This window comes from Mytilus galloprovincialis, chromosome 10, assembly GCF_965363235.1.
Source record: "Mytilus galloprovincialis chromosome 10, xbMytGall1.hap1.1, whole genome shotgun sequence".
Lineage (NCBI taxonomy): Eukaryota > Metazoa > Mollusca > Bivalvia > Mytilida > Mytilidae > Mytilus > Mytilus galloprovincialis.
Genome location: NC_134847.1, coordinates 5,095,020 through 5,116,431, shown reverse-complemented (window position 1 = coordinate 5,116,431; position 21,412 = coordinate 5,095,020). Strand labels below are relative to the sequence as shown.

Here is a 21,412-nt window from a genome sequence, read left to right as displayed (position 1 = left end):
ACAACACCTCATATGTAAAATCTTGTACATGTACTGTATCAAACATACAATTTCGTATTTTGCAAAAAAAGCTAAAACTTTAGCATCGTGTAATTTTAACATTATAAGAACGTGTACAAATTGCGAAAAAATGCTAAATTTTTAGCTTAATAAATTGATTCGGTTTTTTTTGGCAGCTAAAATTTTAGCTGTAATAGTTTTGAATTTAAATGTTCGGTAGCCTAAAATTTTAGTTTATTATATAAATTTATTGTGTATTATATATAAAAAGGGAATGCTACAGTTATAGCAAACATAAATTTCTTTTCTTTTTATTGCAGGATGATATTAAAACAATTGTGAATTGTCTTTTCTTTTTTATTTAATAGATACATTGTATTCTGCTGAATTATTGAAACGCTGAATGCAGTTTCTCTAACACAAAAGAAAATTAAGTTTTTCAACAAAGATGCGGAGTGTTCCTTCTTTATGACATGGTTCTTCAAAAAGATATATATAAGTATTCATACATTTAATTAAACACACTTATTTTTAGCGACAAAACGTAGAGTTTTAGCTATTTTGCAAAGATTCAAAACAAACCATTTGGAGAATGAAAATTGCAGTGAATCAATATTTATTGCAGTCCGTTTAATGTTGTTCATACTACCAGTGTTGTTTATACCATTAGTGTTGTTCAAATCAAAATGTTGTGCATACCATTTGTGTTGTTCATACCATTAGTGTTGTTCAAACCATAAGTGTTGTGCATACCATTTGTGTTGTTCATACGATTAGTGTTGTTCAAACCATAAGTGTTGTGCATACCATTTGTGTGGTTCATATCATCAGGGTTGTGCATACCATTAATGTTGTTCATACTGCCAGTGTTGTTTATATCATTAGTGTTGTTAATGCCATTAGTATTGTCAACCACTGTTGGCTGGATTCCCTCTATTGGCTCTGATGCAAAGGGAACGATTTCAAACATACTGAGCAATTTTCTTTCAATGAAGTTGAATCCTCTTTGCTTAATGTGTTCAATACAAGATTCTTCTGGATCGGTCTTATATACATCTTAGCTTGGACTCCAATCACCTTTTGTAACTGCTCAACTGACCAACAACAGGAAATTAATTGCAGATCCCTGCAATTACTTTGACAATGCATCAATTCAAAATCGCCAATTTCTTTATGTTATAGATAAACAGTATAGTGAAAGCAATAGATCAACTATATTTGGTGAATTATGTGCATACACTGTATCAATTAGCAAACTGGCAATGTTTTTACAAGGTAAGCGACACAGGCACACGTGTATATTTTGTATTTAATAGCAGCTTTATTGTTTTATGAAGATAAAGACTGAATAAAATTAAATGACTGACACTTATGAAACTATATGGCTGTCGTTGCTGTGTATTGAACTTAATAGAAGAACAGTATTTGTTTTTATTTTATCTGACCAATGTCAAGTCAATTTTAATATGCTTCATAACTATATCTTAATTCAAAGATGAACACAACAAACAAAAGCACCCGTAGGTACTGAAACTAGTCATCATATCGGTTATAATCACACACAAAAATTGTAGTTAAAAAAGCTAATCATCAGATTTGTTCTATATGTTCTATTTACAAAAAATACAAAAGACACAAGGTAACCGTAGTTACTGAAACCAGTCATCAGATCTATTCTATTCACAGAAATAATAAAAGATAAAAAGAAGCCGTAGTTACTGAAACTAGTCATCAGATCGGTTCTAGCCACAAAAATAACAAAAGACAGAAAGTACTCGTAGTTACGGAAACTAGACCTCAGATCAGTTCTATACACAACAATAACAAAAGACACAAAGCACTCGTACATGTAGTTACTTAAAGACGTCAACAGATCGGTTCTAATCACAAAAATAACAAAAGCTACAAAATATCGGTAGTTACTGCAACTAGCCATCAGATTGGTTCAAATCACAAAAATAACAAAAGACACAAAGTAGCTGTAGTAACTGAAACAAGCTCAAACCTCAATTAAGGATAAAACATAGACAACATCAACAAATCAATAAATATACTTATAACGGATTTAGTAAAGTTTTCATAAACATGATAAACAGTTTGAGGAAAATCCTACACTTTCCCATCAAAGACTTTTAAGTATCCTACAAGCGGTCATTAAATCAACATTAACGTATCGAATGACTTGCGTTGGTGTATACTTTACTTTTAAATTCGTTAGATATAAGAGTGAGACATATATATATATATATATATATGCTAATTCGTCGTGTGACTTTTAAGTATCAAAGGGATACAGTACTACAAGCGGTAATAAATCAACATTAACGAACTGAATGGCTTGTGGTGATGTAAAAACTACTTTAATTGAGTTGGAATACATTGCTCAATATATAAAAGTAAAACATATATATGCTTATTTGTCGTGGCAGTGTTATCTTACTACGTAAATGAATATTCGGTAATGATTGCGACCTTCGCACACATAAGCTAAAACTTCAGCAAACAGAAGACTTAGTCGAGCACTCATACAGTACTACCTGTGACATTATCTTATTTATGGTGGCCCTAAACATTATGTCCATCATTATACCCCCTGTTGCTTAATCAATACACAAGGTATTAATCAAAAACTAGTCAAGGAAAAAGGGAAATTGTGTGTGCATTGAAATGTTAAAATGATGTAACATACAGGTCATGTGTTTCAGGTAAAATATACATATATGTGTTTGTCAAACTACATGATTATGTCAAGAAAATTCAAAAACATTTTGAAATAATAACACTATTTGAACAAATAGCTTTATATTTTTTTTAATCGACTCATGACTATTTGTTTGACAATATACCTTTTAAATAGTTTTTAATCAAGTTTAAAAGTTATTTTTTACATGTACTTTATGGTAAGTAGAATAAATGAATATCATCTTCTAATATAATGCAAACTTTCCCAATTCCTTTCTTTTTCTATTGAAAAGGTGTTTCTCAAATTAATCAAATGGTTTATAATTAGATCATTGTAGATAGACTGATCTGCATTCAACACTGTTTAACAAATGTTAAAATTTGATTTTAGGACTAATTCTAAATAAAATTTAGGCAATTCATTATTTCTCTAAAAATATCCGAAATATTCATGACAACAAAATTTCATATTATTTTTCATATAAACATATTGTATTTAGTTTCTGACAAAAAAAAAACAAACAAAAAAACATTATAATGCAAAGAAATAACAATTCTATAAGATTAAAGCAGATGAAATTTTTTTTAGGGTTTCTGCCCTCAGTTCTAATTAATGACTATTTTATTTTTCATTTTTTGTTCTTAAGAGACTTTATTATGAGAAGGTAAACAATTTTCAAATAGATTATCTCAAGTTATTTTGTTAACTTTACTATTAAGAAAGGAGTGTTCTTCATTGTCCAGCAAGTGGCACAGTTTACATATTCTATCCTTTAGTTTTTAGGAATTATATATTGAACACTATTTTCTATTTCTACATTATGACCACTAACTCTCTACTTAGTGACACATTTGAGTATGTATAGTTTTTATCAAAGCTTTTATTCTGATAAATCTATTTTCAAAAATAGTCTTATATTTTTCTTTAAATTGATTTTTCATCAAGGGCTTTAAAAAGGTTTAATTCATTCAAGTCCCTGCAATTATTAACTTTATCTCAAAGGCCTGAGTTGAGGGAAATATTCTTTGCAAATGAATACCAAGAATATGTTCATGTATCATGCCAGTCAAGCACTTTCAACAATATAATGTACACAACAACAAAAAAATTATTTAATTAATAGACCATAAAAGTGTCACCATCTATATAAGTGTACTTTTGTCAAATTTTGGCCATTAACTTACAGAAATTAGCCAAACCGAAGATAACATATTCAATAATTTCACAGATGTTTAAAAAAGCAAAACAATTTTTTCCTTTAAATATTTTTTTTTCATAAATTTCACTTTATTCAGAGATAGGAACATTTTTCATTATGATTAGCATTTTTAATGAGTTTTTATCAAAATTTGATGTTACATGTAACTAGGCGGCCGCGGGCATTTTGAAACTAAGTCTCTTCAACAATAATTGTTCATGCACAATTCCTGTTTTCAGATTTGAAAAAAAAAATAAAGATAGACAAAAATAGTTTTTTACTAAACAGTATATTAATGATATTTGTAGTTTTCCTGAATGATTATAGATGTTATCAAAATTGATTGTAAAAGGATTGATACTGATTAGTTTATTTTGTTAAGAAACCGGCTTGCTAAAAATTACTTGCCTCATGGTTTCTTTAAAAATATCATTTGTTATTAGTTATTATTAATAATAGTTCATTAAATAATGCAAACAAACAATTGAATACAAAGAATATCATGTTTAAAAACAATATTATTTAAAATCTTTTAAATGCTAGTCAATAACTTTATCTTTGACTTTTTTTTTTTGATATTTAAAATTCTTACCAAGATGAAAGAATAAAACAATATTTTATTCTACATTTTCAAAAAAAGGTGAAATGTCATTTTTAAAAAGAAACCTGAGTTACCTGTACAGTTAAATTTCAATGTAACATACAAGCTGAAAACTTCAACCCTGATTGATTTCAACAGGTAACATAATTAGATAAAACATCAACCTATGTTTTATGACCCCAATAAATGGCCAACATCTCAAGATTGAATACCCCAATAAATGGCCACCATTGAATGTTGACCATGCAAGAGGGTGGACATAATTAAGAGGATGTCACAGGCTGTACTGTAGTTTATATTAACTACATAGTCTGAGTTTTTTGTTTATTCTTGGAACAACAATTTATTGGTCCAAACTATGTTTTTTTTTTTTTACTAAATTCGACAAAAAGCTTTATGTCAATTTTCAATTACCATTGATTGATTGAATGAATGAATGAGTGAATGTATGAAAGAATGATTCATTGTATTCATTCATTACCCAGGGGTGATTTGACCTATTTTATTTGTTTAATTGATAATGGTATTTTATTAACATTAATCCGGAGAAGTGCTAATATTGTAGTTAGAAAACTGTCCCCGTTAGAAAACTGTCCCTTTTGTTCCCCCCCCCCCAAAAAAAAGAGGTTGTGACCAAGAACAGGCAACAGGACGGCCTTCAACAATGAATATTTTTCTTTAGTATGTCATAGAATAACAGATTATTAACTTAGTAAGGGACATTATAACACAAAATGTTCACATTTTATGTTTCAATAAGTCATTACTCTTTAAGATTAACATTGCATTTTATTTCATACTTACTTAATGTTCTATAAGGTTGGCAAATTGAACAAAAAAATATTCTTAGAGAGATATCGTTTCTTTGAATAGCAAAAATTAAAAATGCACATTTTGAAAAATAACCAATATTACATTTCTATGTAGCAACATTCCACCAGCGCCTACATATGGAGTATATATCTTCCAATTGATACGATATTTCTGGGCTTTTATTTCCTATCATGATTTCCTTGATAGAGGATTGCTACTTACAAGGAAGCTTTTAAACCAAGAGTTCCAAATGGTGAAGTTCAAATCATCCCTTTGTATATTTTACGGACGCCATCACGAGTTGGTTGACCATTATGGAATAACCGTTTCACAGATGATATCGGTTATGTTCCTTATGTCATAAGTACAATACCCTTCCTTTTTCACGAGTGTGACCTACCGAATTAGACTATTTACCGGATTTGTAATAACATAAGCAATACGACAGGTGCCACATGTAAAGGAGGATCTTTTTACCCTTCCAGAGCACCTGAGATCAATTTGTTTTGTTTTGTTTTGTTTTGAGAAGCTTTGTGTTGCTTAGTTTTTGGTTTTTCTAAGTTGTGTCCTCTTTACTTTTATTTATCTGTTTGTCTTTTGATTTTTAGCCATGGTGTTGTTAGTTTATTTTCTATCTATGAGTTTGGGTCTCCCTCTGGTATCTTTCGTTCCTCTTTTACATGCGATAATAAAATATAAGTATCAACGGAATTTCATGAACCTAACATGCTTGAATGACAATACTATACTTCGCTGATAGCAACACATATTTATCAATATATAAAAGTAAAATATAAAATCAATGAAAGAATTTAGTAGATTTCTACTAATCTGTAGTAGCGAAATTTCTGACTTTTACAAGGGTTTGGTATTAAAATAAATTTTTACTTTATAGTACTACGGACAAGAAAATATATATATATTTTTTTAAATATTTCCTTTCATTAAAGCTGTATACTTTTAAGGGGGCTCGCGGGTCTAAATCATTTTTTTGTATTTAATGTAGGATTTCGCTATATTTTTCTATAAATGAAGTTTATGTTCTACTCAATAGAAAAATGAAATAAAAGAATGGGGTCACCATTCATTTACGCTCACAATCTGCTTTCCAAAGAAGCATGCATTTTTGTAACGGTACGTGTTTTCTGTTGAACTAATAGGAGAAATAGAGGTAATATCGAAATAAAAAATTAACTTTATTACAGAAATCGCTCAAATTTTACAATAGTTTAGTTGAAGTACAGCTTATTTGAAAATTATAATAAAAAATAAAGGTCACCCATGAGTTAAAAAAAGATATTTCAATTTTAATGCCAAAAATGGCATTTTTGCTCGAAAGAGAGATAATTTAGAGCTTTTTCGATGATATCTACATTATAAAAGCTAATAAGAAATGATTTATTTGAATATATTTTTTACCATATGATAAAGTAACAACTACTTAAGGTAATAAATAAAATTTGTAATGGAAATAAAGGTTTTTGTTTGAAATTTTTATACCCTCGATTTTCCTTAAACAAAACTACTTTCATTAACCTGTGTATATTATTTTTTGGCTGCTTTTTGTTCAAGGTTATTGGGTTTTTTTTAAATTGTTTAACCTCTCACATCGGTATACTACTGTTGCCTTTATTTATTCACCTCGATTTGTTTTAATTTTGAATTTGCATTGTATCACAGCTCTATTTTTTTCCTTCAATATATGTTCACTATTGTTAAAATGTCTTTTGATTTAGTTAAACCACTTTAACTCATATTTTATTGTATGTCTTTCTATGTGGTGATGTTACACTATTGTTTCAGATGAGGGTGAATGTTGGTACCTGTTAAAATATTAAACACGCTGCATTTGTTTGCAATTGTCTTGAGTCAGGAATCTGAGTCAGTAATTGCCATTTGTTGATATGGTTCATAAATGTTTCTCGTATCTCGTTTTTTTTATATATAAAATAGAACGTTCACGTTTCAAAGGTTTTACACTAGTCATTTTTTTGGGGAGGGGGAGCGTTAGGCAGCAACCATTTGATTTTCTGTGTGTGTGTGTGTGTGTGTGTGTGTGTGTGTGTGTGTGTGTGTGTGTGTGTGTGTGTGTGTGTGTGTGTGTGTTAGTGGGAGGGTTATGGATTTTTTTTCATGACAAACTTTTTTTTCAATTTGTCTTTGATTTTGGAATGTGGAATACTTGTATAAAGTGCAGATGGTACAGAAGATATAACATAGAAAGATAAAGACTAAGCAACACGAACCCCACCACATACTTGGAGTAATATCAAGTGCCCCGGAAGGGTAAGCAGATCCTGCTCCCCATTTGGCACCCATCGTGTTGCTTATTTTATTACAAATCCGGTAAATAGTCTAGTTCGGTATGTAACATTCGTGAAAAGGTAAAGAGTATTGTAGTTACGACATACGGAACATAAAGTTAAAGGATATTGCTTACTTCTTATCTTTCTTCTTGAGAAGTTCCTGTGTGAGGTCAGCCTCATTATAATTAAGAAACAAGTCTGCAAGAAGAGGGCACAATTGGTTCTCATTGGTATTCCGACAGTCTTTTGAAGAAAAACCCCCTCCCCCCGAAGGTTACACAGACAATTGGGTTACCTAAAAGCTATAATGGGTGGGGATGGGGCTCCGGAAAATCTTTGATAGTTTGGCAAGATGTATAAATATATTGATAGATGTTAATTAGTTAAAATGTGAGTTGTTTTCATCATTTGCATTCCCCTGACAAAAAAGACTATAATAATGCGGGGCCCCTATGTTGCCTCTATGAACAAACAAGGTTTGATGTTACAGGTGATTATTTATATATGAAATGTTTTAAATTGAAAAAAAGTGAATTCTTAAAATAGTTTTTTAAATCTTCATACGATATTACATTTTATCAAATCAAATTGGTTTCATTTAGGTGTAGAATTTCGGATGCCTTTAAAATTTAATCCTTAAATATTATAAGAGCTGGTTGATTTCTTTATTATTTTGGCACTATCTGATCAGTGACGTACAGCTAATCGATGCTTTTTTTTTGCTGGTTAAGGAGGTGAATTATTTTAGAAATGCATGAAGCCGTAACAATCTATGTATATATATAAACAATAATCCATATGGGGCAATCACATTCATTCGTTTCACATATCAGACTTGAATTGGAATATATTTTGGACCATAATTAAACAGATCCGGGTAAGACATATTTTGTTCATTTAATATTCCATATATATATTTTTTTATATCCCTGACTTACAAAACATAGTCACATGAAGGGTAACATAAAATTTAGAATAAAGCTGACAACTGAAGTGTCAAGATTGAAAAGCCATTAAATGTTATCAAATCGGACGTGTATTTATGATTTTTTAAAAGATTTTATTTTATTATTCTAAGATATTTGAAATATAAAAACAGGATAATAGAATCTGTGCATTCTAACGTTCGAACTGGTATTCTAGTTTGAAAAATAGAAGAGATTCTAAAGAATATGAATTCTTAATATTGACAGATAATATTGCATTTACCTATCGAAGGATTTTGATAAAGAAATGTAATAACAAAAATACTGACTTTCAAGGTCAAATTCAATAAGGGAAAATCTTTAAAAATTGACAAACTCAAACATTATCAAGCAACAAAGCGAGTGAAAATACAACTGTCATATTCCTGACTCAACTTGAAACTACATGGATATACATTTGTCGCATACATGTATTCAATTGGAATCCTTGTATGACCAGTTCAAATCCGTTTGTTAATACTTTTCGAACACGTGAACCTCAGTTCTCACCGATTTCGATAGCAAAGCTATCTTTTCTCCTTTGCATATGTTGAAAAACAGCTAGTATATTCCTGACTTGCATGGTACAGGTAAGTTAAACACACCCAGATTTATTTGTAAGATTATATTAAATGCATTTGACAAGTTGTAGAATGTTTTTAATTCGGAAAGTTTCTCTGTTTTTGAATTGGAACCCCCTCGAAAAAAAAAACGTACGCCAAAAAAACGTACGCCAAATCTACAGCTTAAGGTGTTTAATTTGATGTATAAAACAGTGATTTTAGTTTTTTCTGCTGTAATGTAAATTACGGTTGTAGTTTGATAATAATTCATTTCCTGCAAGGTTTTGTATACTATGTGGCGCAAAGAAAAAAAAACCTCTATGTGTCATTAAGAACTGAAAATTAATATATATTCTTTTTTTACAAGCCTGTATTTGAGTAAACTAGAGATCCCACATTTTTTTCTTATTCAAAGAAGAAGTTGACTATTCAAAATTTGACCAAAACTTTAGATTGCGTCGACGAAAGTTGTTTTTAAATGAAATAGTACCGGATTTATATAAGTTTTTCTTTTTGTTTTGATTACATTTCTGTTGCATATTTGTAATCTGTGCACTTTTGAAAGTTATCGTGTTTAGCTGAAAGGAAGACAAATTATTGTCTTATATGGTTTGAGAGAACCACATAAATACAGGGACTAGTACACATGTGATGTATCACACGGTATTTAGAATTACTGTGTAGTCCGGTGTATCCGCGTATCTAATATTTTTGGCTATTATTTGGTAAACTCATAAAACCAATAATTGTATAATAAATTGTGAAAAAGAAATACTCATAAAATTCATACTTAAATTTCATGAAATCTTTCTAAGGTATGATTTTATCCTTAAGATTTTATATAACGAATGACAAAAAATAGGGAAAACCCTGTTTTGAAAGGTCTTCAAATGTCCATTGATTTTGTGCTTGCCTTCTAAAGTTGACTAATTATGAATAATTTTGAATACAGGAAGGTTATTTTATACTACGAAATACAGTTCTGTTGGAACCATACAAACTGCCAAGGATTCAGAGCAAAAGTGTTGTTTTTTTTAAGTTTCATGAAAAATGTTGTAACTGGAAACCATTTTCCCTCAAAAATGTCATAATTTTTATTGAAAAACAGTAATAAAATTAAGAATGCAAATGGGGAATGTATCAAAGCGACAACCACCCGACCATAAAACAGACAACAACACCGGAGGCGTCCTTCTGCTGGCCCTTAAACAAATATGTATACTAGTTCAGTGATAATGGGCGTCATGCTAAACTCTTTAACTAAACTAAAAATTGCGGCGAGGTTAAACATATGGTTATTCTACCCATTCGGAGGACTAAACTGTTACAAGAACGATTCTATCTATGTATCAATGCGAACATGACAACATCCGGTCATGCGTGATATATATCCGTGCAGGCACAAATGATTTAGTGCTTCATACATTTTTGTGTCTATGTTTCGAAGGAAATTTTTCAACCTAACGCTGAACCTAAGTTAAATAATTTATATTATAATGTTTAACTATTGTGAGAATATGTGTCTATCAACAATATTTTGAAATAAAGTTCTAAAAAATAAAACACTTGCAGCAAAAGTGAAATAAATTTATCAAAAAAATAAAAACTTCAGTCAAATTGAATATAGTGCATACTTTGACCACTTTTTGGACCTTTTGGATTACTGCTCTTCATTTTTTATATAAGCTTTGGATTTCAAATATTTTGGCCACGAGCATCGCTGAAGAGTCATGTATTGTCGAAATGCGCATCTGGTGCAGGAAAATTGGTACCGTTAATTTTATTGACTACTTTTATAACATATTCTAGGCTATGGTTCTGCTTCGCAACTACCTGTCCCAACACACATATAATTACATATGGGGAAAGTTTGATATTAAAAAGAAGTGACTTGGGTGTGGGAGTAAGAAAGGTATTATCCTTAACATTAAAAAAAAAAACAATCATACGTTTGGAGATAATATCGAGATTAGGTATCCATTACTTATGTTTGCTAGTGAATAACAGACTTTTATTACTGGAGGAAATGTCGAGCTCATTTTGTATGAATTTCAAAACCATTCATAACAGTAAATTTGAATGTGATTTTACTCCTGACAAACTTACTATATTACCTTAGAATTGAATATGAGTAGGGCGTTTTTGTTAAACAGATAATTTAACATTTTGATTAAGAAAATATGTCAGGTGTGAAAGCTTTAATATTCGGTCAAAATATTAATCAGAAAATTTACACAATTTAAAGTACCAAGGATGGGTGTCACACATTGAACGCATGATCAGAAATGAATCGTTCATGTTACAACGTAAACAACATACTATTATTACATATTAAGGTTTAAATGAAGAAAAAGTGAAACATGACAACAGTTATTTTTATAACAACAAGTTGAACCACGCAATTTAAAGCTAAATCCCCAATGTTTATAATTTTTTTTAGATTTCTGATTATCCCACGTTAAAAGTTCTTATTATCCAACATTGTGTTTATCAAATGTTATTAATTTCAATTAAACGAGTGTGGTTTTATATTTTTAGGTTTAAAAACATTACCTAGTTTCCTTTCGTCTTTTGTGTCAAGCGTGACTGCATTTTCTATTAAAATATGTGTGCTCTTTTAACAAACATAATTACTCGATCCCAGACAAATGCAAAGTGCTTTAAAAAAATTCAAAGGCTGTTATTATAAATGAATTAAATAAAGATAGGTTTGCTTTCTTAAACGGAATTTACAACAATAAGGCTTAGGAAATATTCACTTAATATGGTTTGTTTTTCTTCTCTGTTTTATTTCAGGTAATACATGTAATATTAAACGATGAAAACGTGTCATTCTGTTATCATGTCTGCGACAAAACTTCAATATTATATTTCAAATTGGATATTCTTACCTGTAAAATAAAGTGATGTCTTCAAACGTTTGAGTTCATTAGACTGAATATGTCACATATAAAGAACACATCTTTTTGCAAATCTTTAAAAAAAAAAAAGAAAGGATAAACTTGTTTATATATTGTTCATTAGAGACAGAGATTCTACCGCTATATCTCGTGTATTACGATATTTCACTACTCTCAAACAGTTACATATGAAACATACAAAAAGCTCGACAAGTCTCGTGGTTTTTTTTGAGAATTTTGGATCCTCAATGCTCTTCAACTTGGAACTTGTTTGGCTTTATAAATATTTTGAAACGAGCGTCACTGATGAGTCTTATGTAGACGAAACGCGCGTCTGGCGTGCTAAATTATAATCCTGGAACCTTTGATAACCAATTAGAATTTAACTGTCCCGAGTGAACAAATATCTTAACACACAAGTGATGGAATCTATATTCCTACGCCTTTTGAAAAAAATCCATCAGATTGATAAATTATTATGTATTACCTGAAAGACAAAAAACGCAACTTATTAAGCGATTAACTATGAGACTGCGGAAGGGCAAGTTAATATTGCGGTCCTTTGTGTGTTTTCCTCGCAATTAAACTTCTTGGGTTGGTTATTGAATTTTTCGTTAAACTAGTAACTATTAAACTAGTGGTATACCACTTTTCGTGGATTTCATGGGTACAAGTGAAAAAAAAAAAAAGCCTTTCAGGAAGAACACATTTTATTTTGGCTTGTACGCATACTTTTGCAAAACCACGAAATCAAATATTCAAGGAAATGTTAGTTTTCCTGAATTAATGAAAAATTGGTAACCTCGTACATAAATGAAACGACAGTCATATATGATTTAAACAAAAAGTTAACAAGATCATTTGTAAGAACAATGATACAATATCTTTTTTTCAACTTATTTTAATCATTGTAGTACTTACTCAAAGTATAACTTAATCATTGTATCTATTTATGGTATTAACCTAGTGTTTCCCAAAACGCGTTGTCACTTTCGTTTCTGCATTTTATTATGGCCTATTTATTGATTTTTTTAAAGGTTCAAAATATAATTCGAATACTGATATCGTCAGACGCATTTTAAGATGCATTATTATTTTCTGTTTGATCAGTTTAAAGTGCAATTTTGCTTAATTGAAAAAAAATCATAAATGTACGTGCATTTTATGAACAAATGCTGTGTTTGGTCCAATAAAGCAATAATAAGAAATTGAATTTTAATGTGATTGCCTTAAGATTTTTTTTATCTGAAATGATGGGTCGGTTAGTTGAGGAAATGATAACGAAATTGTATTTAATGAGTAAAATTGCATTTTTAAAGTTTTCAATGTGTTCAATCATGCAACATATGCCGATCCTAAGTCATAATCCTAGTCATTGTTATCTTTTGACCTCTACAGATGCCATCACGATTTAGAAGATCATAATGGACTATTAGTTTAACAGATATGTTTCAATTGTCGTTACCACAATCTAGTTCTTTGTTCTTTCAAATGTGACATTACCGCATATGAACTAACATGAAGGGGAGTTAAATGAAGAGTGAACAAGATATGACTACCTTCTGCAGCACTTGAGATTACCCTGGGTTTTGGCTGGAATGATGTCGATTAGTCTTTAATTGATATATTTTGTTTGTAAACTATTGTTTGTCATTTCGTTGTTCATCCTTTTGTTACCATACATTGTCAGTTTTTCTACGACCTTCACTTCTCATTTCAATGCAGAAAAGAAGATTTAGCGATATGCATTCCCTGTTTGTATTTACGTTTAGATCTACAATCCACATTGCCAATAACCTTTAGTGCTTATTGCGAATTTGTCCATACTTCACATAGCACATCTTTTTAATTTAAAATGATATCAATCTGTATTGAATTGCTTCCATAGTCAAGATCATTATAAACATCTTTTGCATACTAGTATACGTGATTAAAATCAAACTCTTTTGAAGACATTTTAAAAGTTACACATGGTACAGATATATTTATTGTTAATAATCGACAGAAAGACGTTTTTGAACCAGCTGTCTCTTCGAAACCTTGCGTCAAATCCTAACAACAAAGAATTAGATTGAATGTTTCTGTTAGTTGACTGTAAAAGATCAAGGGTAGAGCTATATTTAAGACCTTTTTTGATTTTATTAGCGTTGAACGTTACATAATGGTTTTTCAATTTATTTTACTACATGGCCGATACGTCTATTAGTGAATTTCTTTGTTTTTTCAAATGTGACATTACCGCATATGAAATTACATGGAGGGGGGTAAATGAAGAGTGAACAAGATATGACTACCTTCTGCAGCACTTGAGATTACCCTGGGTTTTGGCTGGAATGATGTCGATTAGTCTTTAATTGATATATTTTGTTTGTAAACTATTCATCTTTTTGTTACCATACATTGTCTGTTTGTCTACGACCTTCACTTTTCATTTCAATGCAGAAAAGAAAATTTAGCGATATGCATTCCCTGTTTGTATTTACGTTTAGATTTACAATCCACATTGCCAATAACCTTTAGTGCTTATTGCGAATTTGTCCATACTTCACATAGCACATCTTTTTAATTTAGAATGATATCCATCTGTATTGAATTGCTTCCATAGTCAAGATCCTTAACTTTTAGGAATTTTGGTCCTCAATGCTCTTCAACTTCGTACTTTATTTGGCCTTTTTAACTTGTTTGGATTCGAGCGTCACTGGTGAGTCTTAAGTACACGAAACGTGCGTCTGGCTCATATACAAAATTTAGTCCTGGTATCTGCAATGAGTTTATCTATACATTCTTTGCATACACGTAATTAAATTAATTAAAATCAAACTATTTTGAAGACATTTTAAAGGTTACAGAAATATTTATTCTTAATAAACGACAGAAAGACGTTTTTGAACCAGCTGTTTCTTCGAAACCTGGCGTCAAATCCTGTCAACAAAGAATTAGATTAGATGTTTCTGCTAGTTAACTGTAAAAGATCAAGGGTATTACCAATCAGGGTAAAGCTATATTTAAGACCCTTTTTGATTTAATTAGTTCTTAAACGTTACATAATGGTTTTTCAATTTTGTTTGCTACATGGCCGATACGTCTATAAGTGGATTGTTTATCTCCGATGGTATTACCGGTCTTGGTTTAGCTATACATAAGACATTTGTTATTTTAGTAGCTCTTCAACGTTTTCTTTATGATCTTTGATTTATTCTACCACTGAACTGATCTAAAGGCTTGTTTATCCCCGATGGTATCACAGAAGTTTGAGTTTAGCTATATCGAACAGGCGCATCTGCAGTAAAATGTTAACCCTTAAAGCTGATGTCACACATTTACGATTTTTACTGCCTTTACTGCCGTCCTTGACAGGACCATTCCCGATTAAAATTTGTCAAAAGTCTGATCAAGATCCTGTTAATCGTTGATAGAAATTCAAACTTTAATTAAAATTTGTAAAATAAATAATTTAAAAACGACAACAATCAGATAATGTCCAGGAAGCGTCGATATTCAACCGTTTCTAAGCGAATTTATCCCGATAATCCCGTTCTTAATCCGCTTCTAATCCAATGTGTATCTTTCGCCAGGTAAAATTCGACCGAGTCTGTTACGACTGCGTCCCGATTCTACCGAATATAATCCGACAGAGATCAGACAGTGACCAGACAGTGAACCGATGCTGACGGAAGTTATCCGTTCGAAAACTGTCGGCATAATTGAGATGAGCAGGTACTGTCAGAACGTAATCCTATCATGGTCCGCTCTATTGCATTGCAAACGGCTTTGTCTGGTCTCAGTCGTATTGTATTTTGTAATTGTCGGGACTCTGACGTCAGTATTATTGACGAATTTCGTATTAATAACGGGACTGTTCCGGAACGGTTTCGGCAAAAACGGTTCACAATCGATCAGATCTGGATGCAATCTGGACTAAATCGGCAGAAAAATAGAAATGAAAATTTTCTCCAGATCATTCCCGTTCCACCGGACACCGTTCAGAATACAAAAAACATTGTTAGGATGTTGATTCGATACTGCCGAATCTGTGACGACATAGGCACGATTGTTATCCGACTAGACTCAATCGGATGCAATCTGGACTAAATCGGCAGAAAAATAGAAATGAAAAATTTCTCCAGATCATTCCCGTTACACCGGACACTGTCCAGAATACAAAGAACATTGTTAGGATGTTGATCCGATACAGCCGAATCTGTCACGTCATAGGCACGATTGTTTCGACTAGAATCAATCGGTTGAGTTTTCCCGAATGTTACGGGACGCACTTAACTGTCGGGGTGCTTCGCCTAACTATTCGGACCCTTCCCGACCCGAAGGAATCTGTTACGAACTGCGTTCAGACAATAATAGGACATTTCAGATAATTGAGGATAGTAATCCGACTTTTTCACTTTTCGTATCGTGTCACTGTCTGATCTCAAACGGGAGCATTATTCGGCAATGTATGAATCCTGCATTAGGGCATACGATACAGTTTTGATCCCGCATTTACAAGTTGATGAAAATGTGCATATAGGCTATGTTTAATGTGATATCCGTTTGACGTGGCTCAGTACTTATACATCTCGTCAATGTGTTTGTATTGGCTTTCATTTGTTGGTGGTTTGTTTTGTATATGCGACTTTTTGTATTTCTTTTGTTCTTATAACGTCCCGTCAGTATGATATTGTTCTATTATATGTCATTATGATATATTTCTATTATGAATTACAATATACGTTGAACCACAAACGTCAAAATCAGTCAATCGCGTAGTGGAATTAACTATTTGTGGATTCTTATAAATTCTATATATAACTTTGGGACTAGTTTAAATCTCGGTCTATTTCTGAAATTTATTCTTACATACTTTTGATTTTTTGACCCTGTATGCTAACATTGCCTATGTAAATTTAAAAAATTGTTTGTATGCACATTGAACGACAAATTTATGTGACGTTTAAAATTTTCGGACGTCAGACACTGAAATCAATGAATGTGTTCTGTTAAATTGTTCCTTTTAAAATTGTTATACGATGATGACTGATGTACCCATATTTTGACTATTTTATTTATTGTGTCTGTTTATTTAACGCATCAATGTAAATATAACGAAATTTGTTGAGACTGTCATTAAATTCAGAGGGTTAGCGCTATAGAACCAGGTTTAATTCACCATTTTCTTCATTTGAAAATGCCTGTACCAAGTCAGGAATATGACAGTTCTTGTTCATTCGTGTTTGATACGTTTTGTTATTTGATTTTGCCATGTGATTTTGGACTTTCCGAATCGATTTTCCTCTAAGTTCAGTATTTTTGTGATTTAACTTTTTACCTGATTAAATCAAATATGTAATAAAAATATACCTTCATGTGCTACTTTTTGAGTTAAATGAGGTCGAAATTTTGTATATTTGTTCTAAACTCGGATTTGTGGCCGTATTTTTTTCCTATCGAAAGAACGATATAATTTTTTCGTTATAAAAGATAAACACAAAATGTTTTTTGTTAAATAATTTATAATTTCTGTATTTTATAAGTATTCTAAAAATGTATGCATTTTTTGTTCAGAAATAACTCATATTTATCAAATGGTCATAAATTGAGAAAAAAACGTCATTTTTTTTCTGTATATATATATATATATATATATATATATATCAGGGACGTCAAGTTGGTTACTTATTCCTTATTCGTTACTTATTCCTTATTCCTTATTCGTTACTTATTCCTTATTCCCTATTCGTTACTTATTCCTTATTCCTTATTCATTACATATTCGTTACTTATTCCTTATTTCTTATTCGATACCTATTCGTTACTTATTTCTTATTCCTTATTCATAACTTATTCGAATTTTAATATCCTTCACCCTTTTTAATTGTTTATATTCTTATCTCTGGTAATAGTTCTAAATTTTTTGAGGTAAAATTACCTTTTTAAGACCTATTTATACGTGTTTGTGCTCAACCGATCCTGATTTTTATACGTTCTACCTTTTCACTACTCTATAATCGTAAGTTTGAAGATGGTTCTTGGTTCGAAAGGGTGAAATCACCCTTTTAGCGCTTGTATAAAAAAAAGAAGATGTGGTATGATTGCCAATGAGACAACTCTCCTCAATAGACCAAAATGACACAGAAATTACCAACTATAGGTCACAGTACGGCCTTCAACAATGAGCAAAGCCCATACCGCATAGTCAGCTATAAAAGGCCCAGACATGACAATGTAAAACAATTCAAACAACAAAACTAACGGCCTTATTTCATATACAAAAAAATAAACAAAAAACAAATATGTAAAACAAAAACAAACGACAACCAATTAATGTCAGGCTCTTTACTTGGGACAGGCACATACTTACTTAAACCTTGTTTAATTCGTTCCATTACTCGCTTATAATACGTGTATTATACGTTGGCCCTTTTAAAAAATGATTTTCAATTGTTTTCTTGTCTCTGGTGGTGGATTTGGATTCTTAGAGGTGATATAACACTATAAGCGCGTATGTAGTCGTTTCAGCACTCGACTGATACCCTGTTACTTATTCGTTCCTTATTCGCTTATTATACGTTTGTTATACGTTTCACTTTTTAGAAAAGGATTTTCAATTATGTTCATATCTCTGGTGGTAACGCTCTAATAGGGTTATTTCATCTCTAAGAACACATGGCTACCACCAGAGACATGAACACAATTGAAAATCGATTTATTTCAAGGTGAAACGTATACCACGCGGATTAAAATCGAATGAGGAACGAATAAGTAACAGGGTATTTACCGAGCGCTGGAACGGGAACATACGCACTAAAAGTGTTATTTCATCTATAAGAACACATTGTTACCACCAGAGACATGAACACAATTAAAAATCATTTTCTAAAAGATCAACGTATAACAAACGTATTATAAGCGAATAAGTAACGAATATGTAACAGGGTATCAGTTGAGCGCTGAAACAGGTACATACCCGCTAAAAGTGTTTTTTTTCCCTCTGAGAACAAATTGTTACCCCCAGAGACATGAACACAATTGAAAATCATTTCTAAAAGGTGCAACGTATAACAAACGTATTATAAGCGAATAAGTAACGAATAAGTAACAAGGTAACAGTCGAGCGCTCAGACGGGTATAAACGCGATTAAAGGATTTTTCCCCTCTCAGAACACATTGTTACCACCAGACATGAACACAATTGACTATCATTTTCTGAAAGGTGCAACGTATAACAAACGTATAATAAGCGAATTAGTAACGAATATACAGGGTAGCAGTCGAGCGCTCAAACGGGTACATACACGCTTATAGGGTTATATCATCTCTTAGAACCGAAATCTACCACTAGAGACAAGAAAACAATTGAAAATCATTTTTTAAAAGGTGCAACGTACACCACACGTATTAAAAGAGAATAAGGAAAGAATAAGTAACAGGGTATAAACCGAGCATTGCAACGGGTACATATTTCATCTCTAAGAACACATTGTTACCAACAGAGACATGAACACAATTGAAAATTATTTTCTAAAAGGTGCAACGTATAACAAATGTATTATAAGCTAATAAGTAACGAATAAGTATCAGGGTAACAACCGAGCGCTCAAACGGGTACATACGTGCTTATAGGGTTATATCACCTCTTAGAACCCAAATCTAGCACCAGAGACAAGAAAACAATTGAAAATCATTTCTTAAAATGGGCAACGTATAATACACGTATTATAAGCGAGTAATGGAACGAATTAAACAAGGTATTATTAGTTACATAGTGTGCTAGTGACCTAATACGGTATATATGGGGTCAGTAAATTCCATATGGGGTGAGAGCGAAACGTGAATCCCCATATGGAACTTACTGACCCCATATATACCGTATTACGTCACTAGCACACTATGTAACGAATTTATCTTACCGACTATCTTAACGTGTAAAATTTAGACTAGTGACCTATCAAAATGAGCAAGTCTTCAATACAGTTAGCATTAACATGATGCCAACAATGACAACTTGTTAAATTTAAATGTGTTTTCTGATTTTACTTCATTTTATCATCACTTTCTTCGTCTGTTGAAACCTTTAAGATTTTTTCTCAGTACTGTTTTGTTTTTCTAAAGGGACGTAACACCACTACTTACCGTGTATGAAATAAGCCCCGCCTCCTTATTCCTTAATGGAATATAAAGGCACGTAACTCTACTACTAACCCCGTTACCGTGTATGGAATAAGCTCCGCCTTCTAACTAACCTAATATTGAATATACAAAGTTTCCACGAGGACGCTTTTAACCAATCATATTCCTAGAAATGTATAGGAGGTAAGATAATAGTCAAGCTCCGAAACGATGTACATCCCGCTAACATGTTTAATCCCTCCACATTATGCAAGTATGTGACTGTTTCAAGTCGAGAGCCTGCAACTATGTGGTAGTCGTTTGTTTTTGTGTTACATATTTGTTTTTCGTTTATTTTTGGTATATAAATAAGGCCGTTTGTTTTTTTCTTTGAATTGTTTTACATTGTCATGTCTGGGCCTTTTATAGCTGATTATGCGGTATGGGCTTTGCTCATTGTTGAAGGCCGTGCCGTGACCTATAGTTGTTAATTTCTGTGTCATGTTGGTCTATTGTGGGGAATTTTCTCATTGGTAATTATACCACATCTTCTTTTTTATACAAGCGCTAAAAGGGTGATTTCAACTCTTCGAATCAAGAACCATCTCCAAACATACGAATATGAATCATTTAAAGGGTAGAACGAATAAAAATCAAATAAGAAGCAAATAAGTATAGAACATAAAAGTAACAGGATCGGTTGAGCACAAACACGTATAAATAGGTCATAAAAAGGAATTTTCACCTCAACAATTTAGAACTATTACCAGAGATTAGAATATAAACAATTAAAAAGGGAGAATTATATTAAAAATTGAATAAGTAACGAATAAAGAATAAGGAATAAGTAACGAATAGGTAACGAATAAGGAAAAGGGAATAAGTAACGAATAAAGAATAAGGAATAAGTAACGAATAGGTAACGAATAAGGAAAAGGGAATAAGTAACGAATAGGTAACGAATAAGGAATAAGTATAACGAATGGGTAACGAATAAGGAATAAGTAATAAGTAACGAATAAGGAATAAGTAACGAATAAGGAATAAATAAGGAATAAGAAACCAACTTGACGTCCATATATTTATCAAATTTTTTGAAAAATGCACTATTTACAGTTTTATGAAATTTGGTTCTCATTATCTCCCTGCAAAATGAAACAAAATGTCGTTTTAAAAAATGGGGGTCCATGCACTCGTTTTCAAATTAAATCAGTTTGAATGATAAAAATTAGTCGAAAACTGCATATTTTCACGATATGTCACAGTTTGACGTCGTGAAA

General features: G+C 31.5%; 1 protein-coding gene across 4 annotated transcripts in view; it reads left to right on the top strand.

Annotated features, from left to right (window-relative positions):
* LOC143049705 (uncharacterized) overlaps positions 1-21,412 on the top strand; it is a 396,341-nt gene that overhangs the window by 348,313 nt on the left and 26,616 nt on the right. Inside the window, exon 1 of one of the 4 annotated variants that reach the window (XM_076223378.1) lies at positions 8,350-8,478. The exons of the other annotated variants lie outside the window; for them this stretch is intronic. The gene's annotated coding sequence lies outside the window, so the exon portion shown is untranslated. Of the gene's footprint in view, positions 1-8,349; positions 8,479-21,412 lie in introns of those variants that run through there. 4 annotated transcript variants of the gene reach the window in all.